The sequence below is a fragment of the Gobio gobio genome (assembly GCF_949357685.1).
Source record: "Gobio gobio genome assembly, chromosome: 7".
Classification (NCBI taxonomy): domain Eukaryota; kingdom Metazoa; phylum Chordata; class Actinopteri; order Cypriniformes; family Gobionidae; genus Gobio; species Gobio gobio.
Genome location: NC_137103.1, coordinates 37,986,870 through 38,005,860, shown reverse-complemented (window position 1 = coordinate 38,005,860; position 18,991 = coordinate 37,986,870). Strand labels below are relative to the sequence as shown.

General features: G+C 38.5%; 1 protein-coding gene across 1 annotated transcript in view; it reads left to right on the top strand.

Moving 5' to 3' along the window:
* The first annotated feature begins 1,603 nt into the window (after window positions 1-1,603).
* The window catches only part of piga (phosphatidylinositol glycan anchor biosynthesis, class A), an 882,343-nt gene continuing 864,955 nt past the window's right edge, over window positions 1,604-18,991 (top strand). Inside the window, exons 1-2 of the mRNA XM_079821190.1 lie at window positions 1,604-1,845; window positions 2,627-2,721. The gene's annotated coding sequence lies outside the window, so the exon portion shown is untranslated. The remainder of the gene's footprint in view (window positions 1,846-2,626; window positions 2,722-18,991) is intronic.

The window sequence follows — 18,991 nt, the reverse complement described above, 5'->3', positions numbered from 1 at the left end:
TAATGTACAGATTCTTCCGTGTGAGATTGCCGGCTCTCTGGACATCAGCCAATAGGAGCACAGGATACGTGTTATCAGTGCCCTTCAGGCGATGCCACTTTGAGGAGTGTGTGACCGAGCGCTTGGGACGACAGGCTAAGCCGTTAACCACATCTTTGACCACTGTCGCTCCCCACGAGTCAACGGTACAGGCGAGATGGCGATAATGTTTTCACAGGGAAAATCTAAACACAAAACACAACAAAAGACCATGTTTAGAGAGTATTCAAACATGTCACAGCTTTTGGCCTATCACTGCCCTCAAGGATATGTGGTATATCACACATATACACACACATTATATTATATTATATAATATATATATATATATATATATATATATATATATATATATATATATATATATATATATATATATATATATATATATATATATATATATATATATATATATATATACAGTAAAATAATACAAATACTTAATTTTTGTAGTTTAAAGGGATAGTTCACCCAAAAATGAAAATTCTGTCATTACTTACCCTCATGTCGTTCCAAACCCAAGACCTTTGTTCATCTTCGAACACAAATGAAGATATTTTTGATGAAATCCAGAGAGCTCTCTGACCTGTCTATAGACATCTATTTAATTAATACTTTCTAGGCCCAGAAAGGTAGTAAAAACATTGTTAAAATAGTCCATGTGACTCCAGTGGTTCAAGCGACGAGAATAGGTTTTGTGCAAAAACAAACAAAAATAACGATTTTATTCAAAAATGTCATTCTAGCCTGTGCCAGTCTCCTACGCAGGTTACGTTGTAAAAACAGTGCAGCTCCTGAGTCTTCATCATTGTTTCATAAAATTAAGGTTGAACCACTGGAGTTACATGGACTATTTTAACAATGTTTTTACTACTTTTCTCGACCTTGAAAGTGGTAATTAAATAGGCTAGCTAGCTGTCTATGGAGAAGCCAGAGAGCTCTTGGATTTCATCAAAAAGATCTTAATTTGTGTTCCGAGAATGAGCGAAGGTCTTACGGGTTTGGATTATTGACAGAATGTTTGGGTTAACTAACCCTTTAAAGCAGTTACTACCCAGGAGCAGTTGGTTGGGTTTTATTCCAGATCTCACAATTCGTGTTCTTGAATCCAAACCAAAGGCTCAGCAAACCAAACTCACATCAAAACATTTATGTGTGGTTAGAAGAAGGTATCACTAAGTCACAATACAAGACATTATACAATATGGGCCATGCTAAAATGAAATGGGACATCTATAAACAAATATACAATAACAATAATGCCGTGATGATATGCAAAGTCCATGCTATGGATGTAGAAATAGGCAGAATAAACTAAGCAAATTACAAATTGTAATAAGTACAATATGCAAATACAATAAGTACAAAGAAGAAGAAAAAAAAATGGTGGCCTACTGCGTACAGTAAGGTTAAGTGGTGCTGTCAAGTATAGGCTGCTATTGTACAAATTACCATGTATATGTCCAAAAACACATGCCATGGTCGTTTTTATACTTTAAATGCTTTCGTGTACTGATAGTATTTGTTCTGTTTACCTGCTGTACAGGGTCGCTCATAAGCAGCAATTGAGAATGAGGAGATACGTCATGGTCGTGGGCGGAGTCTGAGCCCTACACCATTCTGGGATCCCACGCTATCGGTTGCCAGGGGTAACATTGTAAGAGCGATACAGAGATCAGAGCAGGAAAGACGGCTCGAGGAATTATCATCGCGGCGTTTAAGCGGAGAAATTACGAGAAAACTTAGAAGAAATGGAGAAGAAGAGGTCTCTTACAGGGAGAAACTTACTACCAGCGCCAAGCTGAGGTATTTAGAGAAGCTGATATCAAAAACGTTGACCCATACAAGCTGCCACGGCAGAACTCCGAACTCTTTAACGTTACCACCTTACACTGAAATGTTTCTATAAATATATTTCCTGTGCATTCTGAATAATAAATAAGTTATATCTCCCCACTATCCTGCAGCAGTCCAGTGCTCGTCATCATAGCAGTGTTTTTCTCTTACTGATCATATTTTATACCTGTTGAGTTTATATTTTTTAATTAATTTGACTAAAAATTGAAATGATCGTTTGTGTGCGCTGGTGCTTTTATTCCAGCCTTCTTAAGTAGAATTAATGCTCGGTACGTGCCTTAAATGAATGTAACGTTAACAATGTTAAATATTGAATTAATCTTAAACAGTGATGCACACAGTAGAGGAAAATGACAGTCAACTAGGCCTACCTTGAAAATTAATTAATTGTTTTGGGCATAAACATGTTTATAACATACAGTAACATGACTGACAATGAAAAATGACAGAATAGTGATCAACATGTTTAATACAAATAAATAAAGGTTCGTATTGATCAGGTGTCTCACACTTCAGCATCGCGCTCACTAGTTTAGATCTGATATTTTTTTACGGTCTATGGTTTAGATCATGACTGACACCCTGTGGTGAAATAATGGCGTACCTTTACCAGCCGCTGCTTTCTCAGATCGGCTTGGGTGGATTAAAACTTCATGTTCAGTTGAGTTTGGAAAACTATGTACATAGTAATCATCAGAATATCTCTTCTCCAGTCTCCGAGATATTCCAGTGTCCGAATCCATTACCTGGCGGGCAGACCCCCAAAATGGCGGAAGGGGGGCGGGGCGCTGTGTCGTGACGACATCTCCTCATTCTCAATTGCATGTGTTGAACTTGATAAATATCTCCATATGGCAAACGATAGGCCAATTTTGCAGGCTTGGTTTACATTATTCCATTATTTTTGTTCTTTGTATTGTGTCATAAAGTGACTAATTTCTGTCTCGACAATATGCTGCACATGAGAGTGTGCTGCCTAAATGATTTATAGAATGAATTGCGAAACGATTTAAGACTGAAGAGTCATTCATTAGTGAAACGGCATCGCTAGTTCAAATTCAAATTCCAACGGAACATATAAGATTCACCACATATAAAATACACGGTATATAAGACACACGATATACAGACCATCACTGCGTTTAAATCCAAAGTTTTATGCTCTTCCCTCGCAAATGTTTTTCCCCTCGCTAACTTCCCTCCGTCTCGTTTACTCGGATGTACGTCATTGTTTACGTTGCACAAGTGCCCACTACTGGCAGAACCATTTAAATGTGTTTAAATGGAAAGCTCTATCTAAGCCCTTGATTACTTTCTTCTATTGAGCTGATTTATTTTTTATTTTTTTAAATGGTTTAAAGCACCATTCTATTGGCCTTCATTTAAACTTGGGCTGTTAAAAAAGATAAAAAATAAGATAATATATTATATTATATGAATACAATAATGTATTTATATTAAATATAAAATATTAACAAATACACAAAAGAAAATGATAACAATACAAAAACTATAAGTGTTAAAAAAACAGTCAGCTTAAGTATTAAATGTGATTAAATGTCAAAATAATGGCAATATCACACACTAGAGTTGGGGGTGGGGGGGGGGGGGTTAAATTAAGCGCAATCTGCTGTAACATCACAATCATGGTGCATTGTGGTCTATGGATCAGCCTGAAGTGTACATGTTGAGTAAACTCACTCGGTCAAAATCGAGGAGTCGAGGGTCTGTCCAAAAATGACAAAAATGAATAAAATGTGTACCTTGAATGCAATGTAAGTTGCTTTGGATAAAAGCGTCTGCCAAATGCATAAATGTAAATGTAAATGTAAATGTCCAAATAAACTTCATCCACCTGACTAAGTTCAATGCACTTTAAAATGGTTGTGGTGATTCCCCCAAGGCAGGGGTAGGGAACGTTGATCCTGGAGAGCCACAGCCCTGCAGAGTTTAGATCCAACCCTAATTAAACACACCTGAAGCTAATCAAGGTCTTCAGGATTACTAAAGTTACAGGCAGGTGAGGGTTTTTTTCAGGGTTGGAGCTAAACTCTGCAGGGCTGTGGCTCTCCAGGATCAACGTTCCCTACCCCTGCCCCAAGGGGAAGTGCCCCATTTCTAAAAGGCCCCATTTACACTGCGTGGTTCAAGTGACCCAATTCCGCATGAATTCCGATATCCTCAGATCGGATTCAAGCCTCACTCATATGTGGCAATAAATCCAATATGATTCGGATACGTGCATGTAAGCGGTCAAATCGGATATTTTCGGAGGCGAATGACGTCAACTCAGGTGGACATGAACTGCGATCAGATGCACTAATGGCTCTCCTCTTTGTTCTCCGCCTTACGAGGGCAATGTTTTGCTGACCTTTAAAGAAGGTCATTTTGTCTGCATCCATTGCATATCCTGCTGTTTTACTTCCTTTTCCGGGTCAGAACGTCTTGGGCTGCTTCGTCAGTGTAGGCCTATAGTGTAAATGTAAATATCGGATACAGCTCGCTTTTAAAAGATGATGTAAGCGGGTCGTCAAAAAACCCCCCGGATATAGTCACCAAATCGGAATTGGTGACCTGCAGTGTAAATGCGGCCAAAGTGAAGTTAAACGCAGTTGAACTTTCATTTTTGCGGTATCTCTGTATGGTATCGCTGCCTGAGAGTAATTAGCTGGTGAAGTGAATTTACTTATTTTAGAGTTAACGAAAGTTATCATGAGCATTGTAATGTTTAAAGCGGATGTCATAACAAATGTCAGTTGACCGGTAAGATTTTAAAACGAGCAGTCTATTCATAAATCCGAAAGATCTTACCTTCATGCAGTGGAAATATAAACCGGAAGACAGAACACAACGAGCACAGTGCTGAAATGGGACGGGGCTACATAAGGCCTGCTGCATTCTCACCATGTCAAAATTACCGTAATTTCGAGATGACAAAACATGACTTTCTATTCGGAGCTGTTCATGTCCTTGGACTGGGAATATGCATTTCTATGGCAACACCATCATCGCCTGGTCAGTTGGCACAGCGGTCATGTGTTACAAGTAGGAGCGCTCAGAAAAATCCCAGTTTACGAGTTCTACGAGGACGTGAATGCTTTTTACAAGTTGGAATCTCTAGCGACATGGCGTGAACGCACCATTCAGATACACGACATTCAGAGTGTGAGTGAGCTAAACCAAATGATTCAAACTGAAAGGTAAAACGATTACACTAACACTGTTAACCGATTCCTTGAAAAGAACACAAAGAATGATTCATCTGCGAATTGGTCTAGGAACAGTGTATTTCTAAATAACCAGCAGAAAATATGGGACACAAGGCGTAATTGGTGCAATATAGTCAGAGAAAAATTTCTAGGATTGTATATCACAAGTCGTGCGGAAACATGTACCTTAGTTGAAATTATTCATCGCCTCCCTCCAAAAGGTAGCTCGCTATAGACAGCCGCCTATGTAGTAGTCATTTGCGTTGGTCAGTACTGATTGTGAATAATATTACATTTAAATGTTTTATTTTAAAGGGATAGTTCACCCAAAAAAATTTACATTTTGTCATCACTTACTCACAAAAGAAGATATTTTAAAGAACGTTGGTAATAGAGAAAAAATACTATAGAAGTCAACAGTCTGGTTATCAACATTCTTCAAAATATCTTCTTTTGTGTTCAACAGAAGAGATGTAAAATAGAAAAATGCAAGTTTATCCCGCCCTTCAGCTCTGATCCCACCCGGAGAAAAGACCTTACAAACGTGTGTTAATAATCTCTACAGAAACAACATTTCACATCATGTGTGAAAGCCGCATTGTCCCAGGCTGGGGCTTTGGAAAAATAAATCAATAAAAAACTAAATAAAGGAGGAAGAGATGGTAGAGAATGAGAAAGTGGGAAAGAGAGAGGTGTAGAAGAAAGAGAGAAAATGGACGGACTGCTGTTCTACAAATATTTGGAGATGTGGTGCTGTTTTCATTGCTGACATCAACATAAATTTGTGCAACGGGGCCCAAGATGCTCAGCAGGTGTCACTTTCTGTGAAAGGAGTAGAAAGAGAAGTAGAAGATGGCAAGAGAGGTTTTGAGGGAGGGAATGGAATGAGAGAGGTGGAAGACAATGACCTTTGCACCTTTGAACTGTGCTTCCTCTCCCTCAGAGAAGTGTAGGTCATCTGCTCTCAACCCTCGGCCTTACCACCTCACACCGCAGTGCCTTCCTTCTGTAGTCATCTCATCTGTCAAACCTGCAAACTCCACTTCAAACCACAGTCCTGACCACAGTACACACACACACACACACACACACACATACAGGCAGAAAGAAAAAGGAAAACACATACATACATACACACACACACACACACACACTCCACAGGAGGCAGAGGTTCTCTTTCTAAGAGGCTCTAGCAACACATTTACATTGCACAAAGAAAAAAAACATTATTAATGGAATGAAGTGCTGTGTTTAAAGAGAATATTTATTTACCTGTTGAATAGAAATGGCACTTCTAAATGGGTGGACATGTTGAGCAGTAGTCAGTTATAACAGTGCGTGTGTGAGTGTGTGTGTTTAATTTTTATTGATGTCTTTTATTAATTTATTTGATTACGTTTTCATTTTTATGAATCATATTAATCTTTTCTTTATAAATGTTAGATCCTTTTTATGCCTTATTTTAGATGATTATTTTAAATGTTATTGATTTCTTTTATCATTTACGTATATTCTACTATATGCTCTGATATGTTTGATTATTTCCAAATATAAGATCTTTTGTGCTGTTTCTTCTGTGCTGTATAGATAAATGAACAAAATTAATAACTTTTTACAACAAAAATGAACCATCACTGAACTTACTTGACTTTACTGTAAGATTGGATGCAGTTTCCATCATAATTGATGCATCATATATATACACCGATCAGGCATAACATTATGACACAATATATCCTAATATTGTGTTGGTCTCCCATAACAGCCCTGACCCATCGAGGCATGGACTCCACTAGACCTGTGGTATCTGGCACCTAGATGTTAGCAGCAGATCCTTTAAATCCTGTAAGTTGCGAGGTGGGGCCTCCATAGATCGGACTTGTTTGTTTAGCACATCCCACAGATGCTCGGTTGTATTGATATCTGGGAAATTTGGAGGCCAAGTCAACAACTCGTTGTTGTCCTCCTCAAACCATTCTTGAACCATTTTTGCTTTGTGGCAGGGCACATTATCCTGCTGAAAACATCCATATGGATGGCAGGACCCAAGGTATCCCAGCAGAACATTGCCCAAAGCATCACAACTTGCCTTCTTCCCATAGTGCATCCGGGTGCCAAATGTTCCCCAGGTAAGTAACACACGCACCCGGCCATCCACGTGATGTAAAAGAAAATGTGATTCTACAGACCAAGCCACCTTCTTCCATTGCTCCGTGGTCCAGTTCTGATGCTCACGTGCCCACTGTTGGCACTTTCGGCGGTGGACAGGGGTCAGCATGGGCACCCTGAATGGTCTGCGGATGTGCAGCTGTGATGCACTGTGTATTCTGACACCTTTCTATCAGAACCAGCATTAACTTGTTGAGCAATTTGAGCTACAGTAGCTCGTCTGTTTGATTGGACCACACGGGCCAGCCTTCGCTCCCCACGTGCATCCATGAGCCTTTGAGGACAAAATGTTTACTTGCTGCCTAATATATCCCACCCACTAACAGGTGCCGTGATGAAGGGATAATCAATGTTGTTCACTTCACCTGTTACAATTTTTTGTAACAGTTAAATATTCTTTGCTGTCTCTTTTGATCAATGCATTCTTTTATTTTTGTTTATTTTATTTATTATTATTTTTCTCCCTTTCCTCCCCCTGTACTAGGTGTATTTCATTCTCTGTATAATGTGTACGACATAATTAAGATTGAACATTTGAACAATTTTGTTGGAATAATGCCAATGCCACACTGTATTGTATGCTATGCTGTGGTTAAAAATTTAAATATAAGTTAAAAAAAAAGAGTCTTACTTTTTTATAGAACAGTAGTATATAACAATAACTATTTTACAAAACTTTGGTTGTACAGAAAACTTAAGGCATAGATGGCTTGAAATAAATTTGTTTTGACATTCCATAATGTTCTTTTAATGTAACATCATCATCATCGTCGTCATCAGAAAACTAAGATTAGAACTAATAGCCGAATATCTCTCACACGTCCGAGTATCAACCTGACCTGTTGATTCATTGCTTCTTACATTGCTTCCACACACATTATTTATTCAGCCATCTTGTCCAAGTCCCTGGACACTTCCTGGGTCAGGACTTCCTGGGCAGCAGCGCTGAGTCAGCAGCCAATCAGACAGCCCCACTGGGGCTTGCCGTGTCCAGAGGTATGCTTCCTGTTTTTGTCAGAGCTTGTCAGGAGCCACCTGGCCAGTGCCGACCAAAAAGGGTCAGTTTGCTCAGGGGTCTGTCCCTGAAGGGAGTTCAGGGGGTCAGGGAGCGGGTAAAAGCGACCCAGAATGACACACAGCGTAGCCGTAATGCCACACATGAAGCGTGACCTGTTTAGTTACAGCAAAGGCAGTGAGGCTTAATCCAGTTAGTTCCAACAATCCCTGGGTCACTTATACAATGACAATTGATATACACAATCGAGGCTGACTGGATCTTTAGTATACCATGTGCATGCTCAAAATAGCCAAAATGGAAACAAATCAGGCCTCCATTCACAGCTGCATCAGTCAATCACTCACAAATCCACAATTTCACCACATAAAAGATCATTGTGCAAAAGTGCAGGAGCAACAGTGCAGTAAATAACGCAGCAATTAGCACAGGTTGTGACAGCGATTAATAACTGTCCTGGCTCTGGGTCACGCCTGCTCCTCTGTGCAAGCGCAGAATGGAGGTTCGGGTTCCTGCTGCCCACAGCAGTCTGGACCTTTCCACTTCACCTCCTCCTAAAAGATGCCCCACAATGGCCTCCGCCTCTAATGAGTTGGCTTTTTGCGTGGACACTAGCACGGCGAACAGGTGCGACTGGGACTGGAGCCGTGGGGAGAATGGGAAGAGGTCTCTGTTTGTCCCTCCAGTGTCTGCCAGATAAACAGACCGACCAGCAGAGCAACCTTAAATTCTTTCAGGGAATAGGTGAAAGACTCTACAGCTGGAGGGCTTGAATGGACCCTGCCACACTTCACCAAACTCTCTAATGAGCAAAAGCTTGGCACAGGCTATTCGAAAGGACAAAACAAAAAGCCACTGAGGAGCTAAAATGAATAAAGAAAGAAAGACATACCACACGGGTCATTATAGGGACATTCTGAAGGATGAAGTGAAGACATTGGGATGGGTAGTTCAGGATGTATGGATGCCAACACGGCTTGTCGTAATTAAAAAGCTTTTTGAGAGATTTTCTGGGAGAAAAGACAGTTCCTGCTCACTCAACCACTGAGAAGCATCATGTGAGTCTGAAGCGAAGTCAAGAGACAATGGACATCTATGAATAGATAGGGTGCTTATTTTCAGTGAACTCTAATGCGATTTAGATGAGTGTGTGTTTGGAGTAGCAGACGTGACAGGGTGGTCATTGTGTCTCTTTAGTAGTAGTGGGTGGTGGAAGCTTTAAAATAATGCAATTAAACACTGACCTCTTGGATGCGCTAACACACCCATCTGGGTAGGCCTTGTCAATCAAGTATGACAAAAGGGTGTTCATTGTTGTATTCGGAGTTTCAAAAGTAATCCTTCTGGCAAAAAAATGTAACTTCTGCTGTGATTTATTCTTCTTAACGCCATTCAAACCCATCTGACATCCTTTTTTCCATGGAAAACAAATTTGGAAGTTTAAGGGTCCAATTCTCATTATTAACTAGTGCTTATTAACATGCATATTACTAGGATATTGGCTGTTACTTATAAAGCCCTTATTAATGCCTTATTCTGCATGACCGTATTCCACATCCTTGATCTTACCCAATTCCTATCCAATACCTAAACTTAATAACTACCTTACTAACTATTAATAAGCAGTAACTAGGAGTTTAGTGAGGACAATTTGTAGTTAGTTAGTTAATAGTGTGAACTGGACCCTAATCTAAAGTGTGACCAGAAATTTTAATAAAGTACTGGTCGAAAGAATGTCCATACTACTCAGGCACTATATTCCATGTCTTCTCCACATGCATGGCAAAATAAATAAACAATCATGTATTTCGATTTTGTAATGTTTTTGAAAGATGTCTCTTATGCTCAAAAAATATTATTATATTTTAAAATGTAATTTATTCCTGTGATCACAAAGTTACATTTTCAGCATCATTACACCAGTCTCCAGTGATCCTTCAAAATCATTCTAATATCCTGATTTGGTGCTCAGGTAATACTACTTCTTATATATATAAATTTGTGCTGCTCAATATTTTTTGGAAACCGTGATACATTTTGTCAACATTTATTAAAAACAGACTTTTTTTTAAGTCCTTACTGTCACTTAAATTGAATGCATCCTTGCTGAATAAAAGTAGTTATTTCTGTAAAAAAAAATCTTACTGACCCCAAACTTTTGAATGTTATTGTATATTTCAAAAATATATTAAAACATACAAAAATTATTAGCTAATATTTGCTAATATAGATTTTGAAAGATGTTTAGATAAATGCATGTTTGAGAAGTTTTAATTACATTCCCTTTTACAGGTATTTGGCTATCAAATATATTTTTAAAAATTTATATTTTTAAAAATACATTGTAAAAAAAAAAAAGTCAAGACTTTTTTCCCCATAATGTTCTTGCACCTTGAAAAACATTTTGTAATATATAATGACATTTGAAGGTTTAAACAAAATATATTGTAATTTCGAAAGCTGCACTGTTTCAGTTCTACAATATACCAAAACAACAGTCTGTCACTTTTTAAAAAATGCTTTATTTTGTTAAACTCCCATGAAGTCCCCCAAATATATTTTGTCCAATGTTGCAGGTGGAACTGAGGTAAGATTTCTCTCCACCTCACAAAGACCTCCAGAGTGGCTATGAAGTCTAAACAGTGCATTAGCATTATGCTAAAATAGCCCAGGATTAAGGAACATAAAAGGCAGTAAAGCCTTGGTAAGATGGTGTTCAGCAGTTGGCAGCAGGAGAAATCGATGTCAGAAAGATAGGCAAGGCAAGTCTACTTGAGTCACTCTAACAGGAAGAAGAAAAGCTGGGCCTCACAGAAAGAGAACCTCCTTTTCTTAAAGGTCCACTGAAGTGCCTTGAAATGGGCAGTATAGTTCAATATGTTGATGTAATTTCCACTGAAACAGGAAAGACAGGGCAGGACATATCGAACAGCTCTTCCCCTTTTTTAAAATAGCTAATAACGTTTTGTTTATATCACAGCTCGGCCAGACCCGTTGAGCTCGATAAAGCCGCAGTTTCCTCCTAATCTCTAACTGTTTCTCTTAATCTCTTCGATATCGCTTTAAAATACAGCATTCTGTGAAGAATTCAAATGGGTCCGATACGTTTTGTGGTATGCGCCGACTCGCCCATATAAGCCCCTCAGTGCTATCATGTCTCTTGACAAGAGCAGACTGTACGCGCTGCGACGGTTTGCGTAACACTAACGTGAAACTAGACTTCATTCGCCCCAATGGGAAGCATATTTACTAGCGCTGGGAATCGAATAAAAAAAAAATCTAATTAATGGCATGGTTTTACATTTAAGCATTTGGCAGATGCTTTTATCCAAAGCGACTTGCATTGAATTCAAAGTACACATTTTACATTTCGTCAGTTCTTGCTTTCCCTGGGAATCGAACCCATGACCTTGGCGTTGCTGGCGCCAAACTCTATTGTTTGAGCTACAGGAAAGCTTTTTTTTTTTTCTGTAATTAATCGCAAGTTTTTAATATTTTTGATATTGTAATAATTTCAGTTACTCTCCAAATTAATGTAGAAACAATTTAAAGACAGCATATTTTAAATATGTGTTGTAATGGCATCTTTTTATGAATGAAGGCCAGTATCACTGATACTAATATGTTACGTCAAACAATAAGAAAACTTGAGGTGAGGACTCAAATGCTGGAAGGGACAGGTTTATTAACAAAACAAACATAATCCAAAACAAAAACCCACAAGGGGGAAAACATAACATAAATCAAAACAACATAACAACTTGAACACAAACATATAGGGGAAGGGAGCGGATCACGGAAGGGAGACATTAGACAACGTACCGACAAGGACTGTGAACACAAGGGAACTATTTAAATGGGAAGAAATCAGGAGGGAACAGGTGGGAGAAATCAAACACTAATCAGATAACAAGGGGGAGGGATCAGACAGAGACACGAGCACATAGCCCAAAACAACAAAACACCAAGTGCTCCACAAGACAGGACAGGCATGTGACATAATATCTCTATGAAACATTAATGACATTACATTACAGTATAAATGAAAGCTACCTATTTCAACATTTATTAGGCTTTTAAAAAACACTTTTAATTTAAGTGAACTTAAAACAATCCTTAAATAAACCCATTATAATAAATGTTATATTTACCTGTGGTCTTCCCTGTTAGACATATATATAAATGTAATAGTTATCAAACACCTTTCTTAACTGCATAAATAATACATTAAATATAGATTAATCATCTTTTCTCTGTTACCGTTGTTCTTTGATGAACATTAATGACAGACATCATCAGTGCTGCTGTCACTTTAAGATTGGCCACTGCCGAACATGACGCGGATCTGACGCGCTGTCACGCGCATCTCATTTTCTCACATTCATTTAAGACGTTATTTAACTCATTTAAGACTCCTATTATGAGAATACTCGACAAAACCGGCATTTTGGCAACATATTCTCTGTGTTGTTGTTATTGTTTGTTTAAGAGCGAAAGAGAACTCGGTGTGTGCACGAGACTGGCGCAACTAGGGATCTGATTGAGACGCAGCCACACAGACAGCCAGTTCTCTTGTGTCTTGTCGCACTTAGATGGTTTAGAATGCATTAAAATGAAAAAATTAACGTTAGCGTTAATTTGCCCAGCACTAATATTTACACTGTCTGAATCGTTCCCTAAACCTTATATAGTGTGCCATTAACCATGTCGAAAATCGTAAATGTGTGACCAACGCTGCGTCCTAATTAGCATACTATCCGTACTAAATAGTATTCGAAAAAAGAATTAGAATGTCCCAAATCGTAGTGTGTTGAAAAGAGTATTCCAAAGATTCCCGGATGGTTTACTATTTCCGGTCATAATTCGAAGTGCAGATCAATGCGCACTCTAACGGCTGATATTGCCCACAACCCATTGCGAGATGGACAAGGATTCGATTAGAACTACAAACGCGGATAAAAAGTGTTAAAAAACTACAAACATGACGGTTACGAGAGTCTGACGGTTAAGTAGAGAGGATTAGATAAAGGGGTTTGAGTGAGCAATTATCAGTATTTAACCTGACGAAAAGATATTTATTCAATGTTAGCCACATTATATTTCACCTGCAGCAGCATTGTGAACTTTTGTAATGATAATGTTTGGCCATTAACTTTGCAAACACATGAGAGGAGTCTCTGCATTAAAAGACCCACGAATGGCAGATCAACGTGCTACTACATTTCTCTCCGATAGGGTAGGAAATTAAATTAAATGTGGAGGATTTGAACTAAGCAACAGAGTACGTTATAGATGACAAAGTAGTATGTCCCAAGGCTTGCTCTTCTGCTACACACAAAAGTATGTACTTTTTCTTCACAAAAAGAGTACATACTTTTAGGACGTAGTATAAGTAGGCGAATTGGGACGCAGCACAAGTGACCGATTTTAGCCATAGACAGTAAAAGAAATGGACAGAGCGACCCCATAGACTTCAACGGAGAAAATTGAAGTCAGAAGCACTCACTTCCTGATGGCTGAGCGTACTGCGCAGCCTCAGACTGAGCTTGACGACGTAGATGTGACGTGAGCAACCTGTCTGACAGTTCTAAGACTTCTAGTAGTTGTGCAAAGTGAAATCTGAATCACCAAATCTTGCAGAGACTTTTGATGAATGAAGCAGGTTCTGCAACATCTCTATCGGCGTTTATGCCTCCACGTTCCCCCGATTGCCTCATAGACAGTAAAAGATTGCCTACCAGCTTCTCCTCGGGTCTACATGGTAATTTGCTCAACAACGCGACACAGTCGCGTGGTTATGACGCAATCGTTAGCCTATATTTGACAAAAACAGCTTCAACGGGGCAATAGTGTAAGATACAAGGTATTGGAGCCTTTTATACATTGTCGTGTTTGTTTAGAAATAAACAATGGACGAATGGAGTTTTTAAACGCCTCAGATGTAAAGATATTCACTGTCAAAGTGAGGCCAAAATGAATGGGAGTCAATGGGATGCTAACAATCCCCTTGATTTTAGCCACAGCTTCAGCGTCTATTTATAATGTAGGAGGCCGAACGCTTTAGATTCTAGAGAGTGTTTGATTGGACAGAAAATCTAATGAGAAGCTGAAGTGCAGAGTGATGTCAACAAAATCATTGATTCATATTGGCGGAAGTGAGAGACTATAAGTTTTGAATGATTATCTCTTCTAAATGTGAATTTTGTCATTGTTTTGGAGCACACTAGCTTATTGAGAACAGTAAGACTAACATATTCATACTAAACTTCTATTTTGATTTCATGGGGACATTAAAACATTGCACTGGCATAGAAAAAACTCCATAAAAAATACATCCAAAAAGTGTCTAGTTCAGCCTCTGATGAATCAATAAATGCATAATATATGCACAATTACAGTTTAGAGGGAAAAATAAACAAAATTCTCACAAGACAAAATAATCTCACAGCAATTGTCTGCCATTCAGCGCTTTTCACCTGTCAAATTGCCATTTCTTATTTTTTGACACTCCCAAAGCTTGCTCCACTCTAGTCAATCCCATAATCCTCTATGTGATGTTTCTGCTAGGCTTATAGGGAAAGAATTGAAAACACTTATTTCTATATTTTTTTAAATTACATTTTGTTTCATTGAATGCTAAAGAGAATGTGTTTGAAAGTGATGTGAAAGTTTCTTGAGCTCACACTTATCTTTGATGAGTTCAGCTGCATGGCCTGGCTGCAATATTGAGACAAGTGCACGGCATATGAATGCGGATCACCCACTGACACGCCTACAGCACCAAACATTCCTGTAACTTCCTGCCTGTCTAAACAAAATAAATCAATCATCATGTTAAAAAATACCCACGCAGAAACAAGTCATGTCAACACTAGGCCTGATATAAAATGGATCGTAATTTTTAAGTAGATTTTCATGTTACATCCTTGGCCATTACATCAGAACACAAATACAGTGGTGAGCTTTGATCACAGCATGGTGAAAAATTTATGAAGAACAAGATGGCTGAGGGAGACCAGATCGAGGTATCGCTAGGCAGGACAGAAGGTTCTTGGATGTGCACAAAAAATGTGCCGTCACACTTATCTGCTGCCAAGAGAGAGACGAAGGGCTCCCAACAAACCTTTAAATCACAAGCAAGACACATTTGAGACATTAAATACCTGACACAATATAAACGTTAGAAACCTAGATCACTTTATATCATGTGAGAATCTGAGATCATTTAAGAATGTTTAGTGTTTATAGCTTTTTGCAATTCAGTATGTTCCAGTTGTTGTTAATATTTGAATTGATGTTAAAATGTGTGTGGATATATACACCGATCAGGCATAACATTATGACGGTGAAGTGAATAACGCTGATTATCTCTTTATCACGGCACCTGTTAGTGGGTGGGATACATTAGGCAGCAAGTAAACATTTTGTCCTCAAAGTTGATGTGTTAGAAGCAGGAAAAATGGGCAAGCATAAGGATTTGATCGAGTTTGACAAAGGCCAAATTGTGATGGCTAGGCTACTGGGTCAGAGCATCTCCAAAACTGCAGCTCTTGTGGAGTGTTCCCGGTCTGCAGTGGTCAGTATCTATCAAAAGTGGTCCAGGGAAGTTACAGTAGTGAACCGGCGACAGGGTCATGGGCGGCCAAGGCTCAATGATGCACGTGGGGAGCGAAGGCTGGCCCGTGTGGTCGGCTCAAACAGACAAGCTATTGTAGCTCAAATTGCTCAAGAAGTTAATGCTGGTTCTAGAAAGGTGTCAGAATACAATGAATAGCAGTTTGTTGCGTGGTCTGAATTATCACATTTTCTTTTACATCACGTGGATGGCCGTGATGTGTGCGTCACTTACCTAGGGACCACATGGCACCAGGATGCACTATGGGAAGAAGGCAAGCCGGCGGAGGCAGTGTGATGCTTTGGGCAATGTTCTGCTGGGAAATCTTGGGTCCTGCCATCCATGTGGATGTTACTTTGACACGAACCACCTACCTAAGCGTTGTTGCAGACCATGTACACCCTTTCCTGGAAACGGTATTCCCTGGTGGCTGTGGCCTCTTTCAGCAGGATAATGCGCCCTGCCACAAAGCAAAAATGGTTCAGGAATGGTTTGAGGAGCACAAGTTTGAAGTGTTGACTTAGCCTCCAAATTTCCCAGATCTCAATCCAATCGAGCATCTGTAGGATGTGCTGAACAAACAAGTCCGATCCATGGAGGCCCCACCTTGCAACTTACAGGACGTAAAGGATCTGCTGCTAACATCTTGATGCCAGATACCAAAGCACACCTCCAGGGGTCTAGTGGAGTCCATACCTTGACAGGTCAGGGCTGTTATGGCAGCAAAAGGGGGACCAACACAATATTAGGTCATAATGTTATGCCTGATCTGATATATATACTGTGTGTGTGCTTAAATATTTTGCCACAAAAATATTCATTTATTATTATTTTTTTTTACTTTTCTGCAATAATTGTATATTCATTTCGCACCTGTTTTTTTTATCCCCCCCCCCCCTCTATAATATGGGTATATATTTGCATTTAAAATGAGTATTAATGGAAAAGTTGAATATACTTACATACATTAAAGTTGGGATTTTGCATTCAGTTCCACTTGGTTCCACACAGATAAGACAGGAATTTTAACACACTCAAGCGTGGGCTAATTAAAACCCCACACTCTGTGTTGCCAGAACAGGAATCAATATGCTTATTTAATTAATCTATACATCACACAAGCACACAGAAGATCAGCCCCAGAACAGCTCACTTGGCTAAAGAAAAAAACAGAAACATTCTCGGCTCTCCACTTGTGCTTGACGATAACATTGAATGTTCAAAACTGCTTAAAGTTTGTTCCTTGAGGGCTTACAAAGTCAATTACATACAGAAACACATGTATAGTGTGCACGCTATATCACAAACATGGGCCCTTTTCACTAATTGAATCGAGTTCAATGGCATTAACAAAAGAATCTCATTATCTAGACTTCTCCAAATGCTCTGCCCTCTGGAACTCTTTCACACTTTCAGGCTGCTCAGAAAACTCGGCTCCGTAAAGCAGGTCCCAGGCCTGTGAGAAGTGCTAATTTGTAAACGTGCCTGTGAAAGAGAACAGAAGGTTATTAATAATTCCCTTGACCTTGTTCGAATCAGATATCACAATGAAGGGTAATGTTCAATAATTGATTTACTCAGGCTCAGTTGTCTCTTTAAGAATGATAATTTTTTTTAAATGCTGACACTTTTGCTCTCGTCGAATGAAACCGTCTTATGAAGGATTGCTGGCAAAAACTGGTTGAGATTTAAAACCGAATGTGGGCTTACTTTTCTTGAGGCCTGGATTTTATATTTAAATGCGCAGTTTCTGGCAAATTGCACTGAAAGCCCTAAAGGGGTCTTGAGGGGGTGTTCTATATTTTGTCATTTAAAATGCAAAAGGTTTCAGTTATTTATAAAACACAGAAAACATCCCAAGCTGATGTGCTAATGAACTGACAAAACTGCAGCAATGATTTAAAGCGTATTTCTTCATCTGCCTCAGAGAATTCCTTTGAAAATGATGAGATGCACATTTTGATTTATTTATTTAAAAAGCAATTGTAACACTTTATTTTACAGTGTCTTTGTTACATTTTACATCTACTCGCTATAGTAAAAATTACATGCAACTAACCAGAGGTGGAAAGAGTAACAAAATATTCTACTCAAGTAAAAGTACTATTACTTCAATGAAATTTTACTTAAGTAGAAGTAAAAGTACCGGTCTAAAAATGTACTCAAGTAAAAGTAAAAAGTAGTTCATTTAAAATGTACTCAGAGTAAAAGTTACTGAGTTACTTTTTTTAACAGCGGGGTGGGGAACTCTCCCGTGTAGGGTTGTAATAGAATGAGGTTTCACAGCATCACAGTATTAATGATTTAATAAATAAACTGTATTATTAAATTATGGTTATTATTATCACCAGTTAAAATGGCATTAAATGAATGAAAACTGATTATTTATTTTTTTGGTTGAACAAATGCTTTATTATAACAAACTTGAAACCATTTTTTTTTATTAAAATTTCAATAAAACATGTCTAATGAACTAAATAAATGATTATGAATTAGATTAACAACTTAACACTTGATTAACACTTGATTAACAAAACGGTGGTAATCAAATACTTGTCCTTTCATTTTTTGGGCAAAGCGCTGCTGTTTTACTAAATTAAACCATGGATTTAAAAATATATTCTTAAATAATGTTTAAATTATGTAATATTTTTATTGTTGCTATTATTATTATTTTGACAAGTATTCTATAGGCCTACAATAGTAATATATTTCTTTCACAATTTCATCTAGTTAAACCGTTTATTTTGACGGGTTTTAGAGAGGACCTATTTCAGGGAAGATCTGTTTCAATTCAGAATGTATTTGATAATGGCTTTCAATCAAATAAAATTATGAAAATGTTCATTGTTCATTCTCAGATCAGCTGTGGAAATGTTCATACTGTATGTTCATGCCCAAATATGTTTTTTGAGACGTTAAACACCACAAGCATCGCGTAGGCTACTTAAGTAGGCTATGTAGGCTAGTAGACGAAACGGCGCTGCTCATTCACACAGAGACAGAACAAGCCGATCATATATTCATCAGGGCTTGTTCACGTGCTTGTCCTTCGGACAAGTAAATCTGTCATCCACTTGTCAGAGT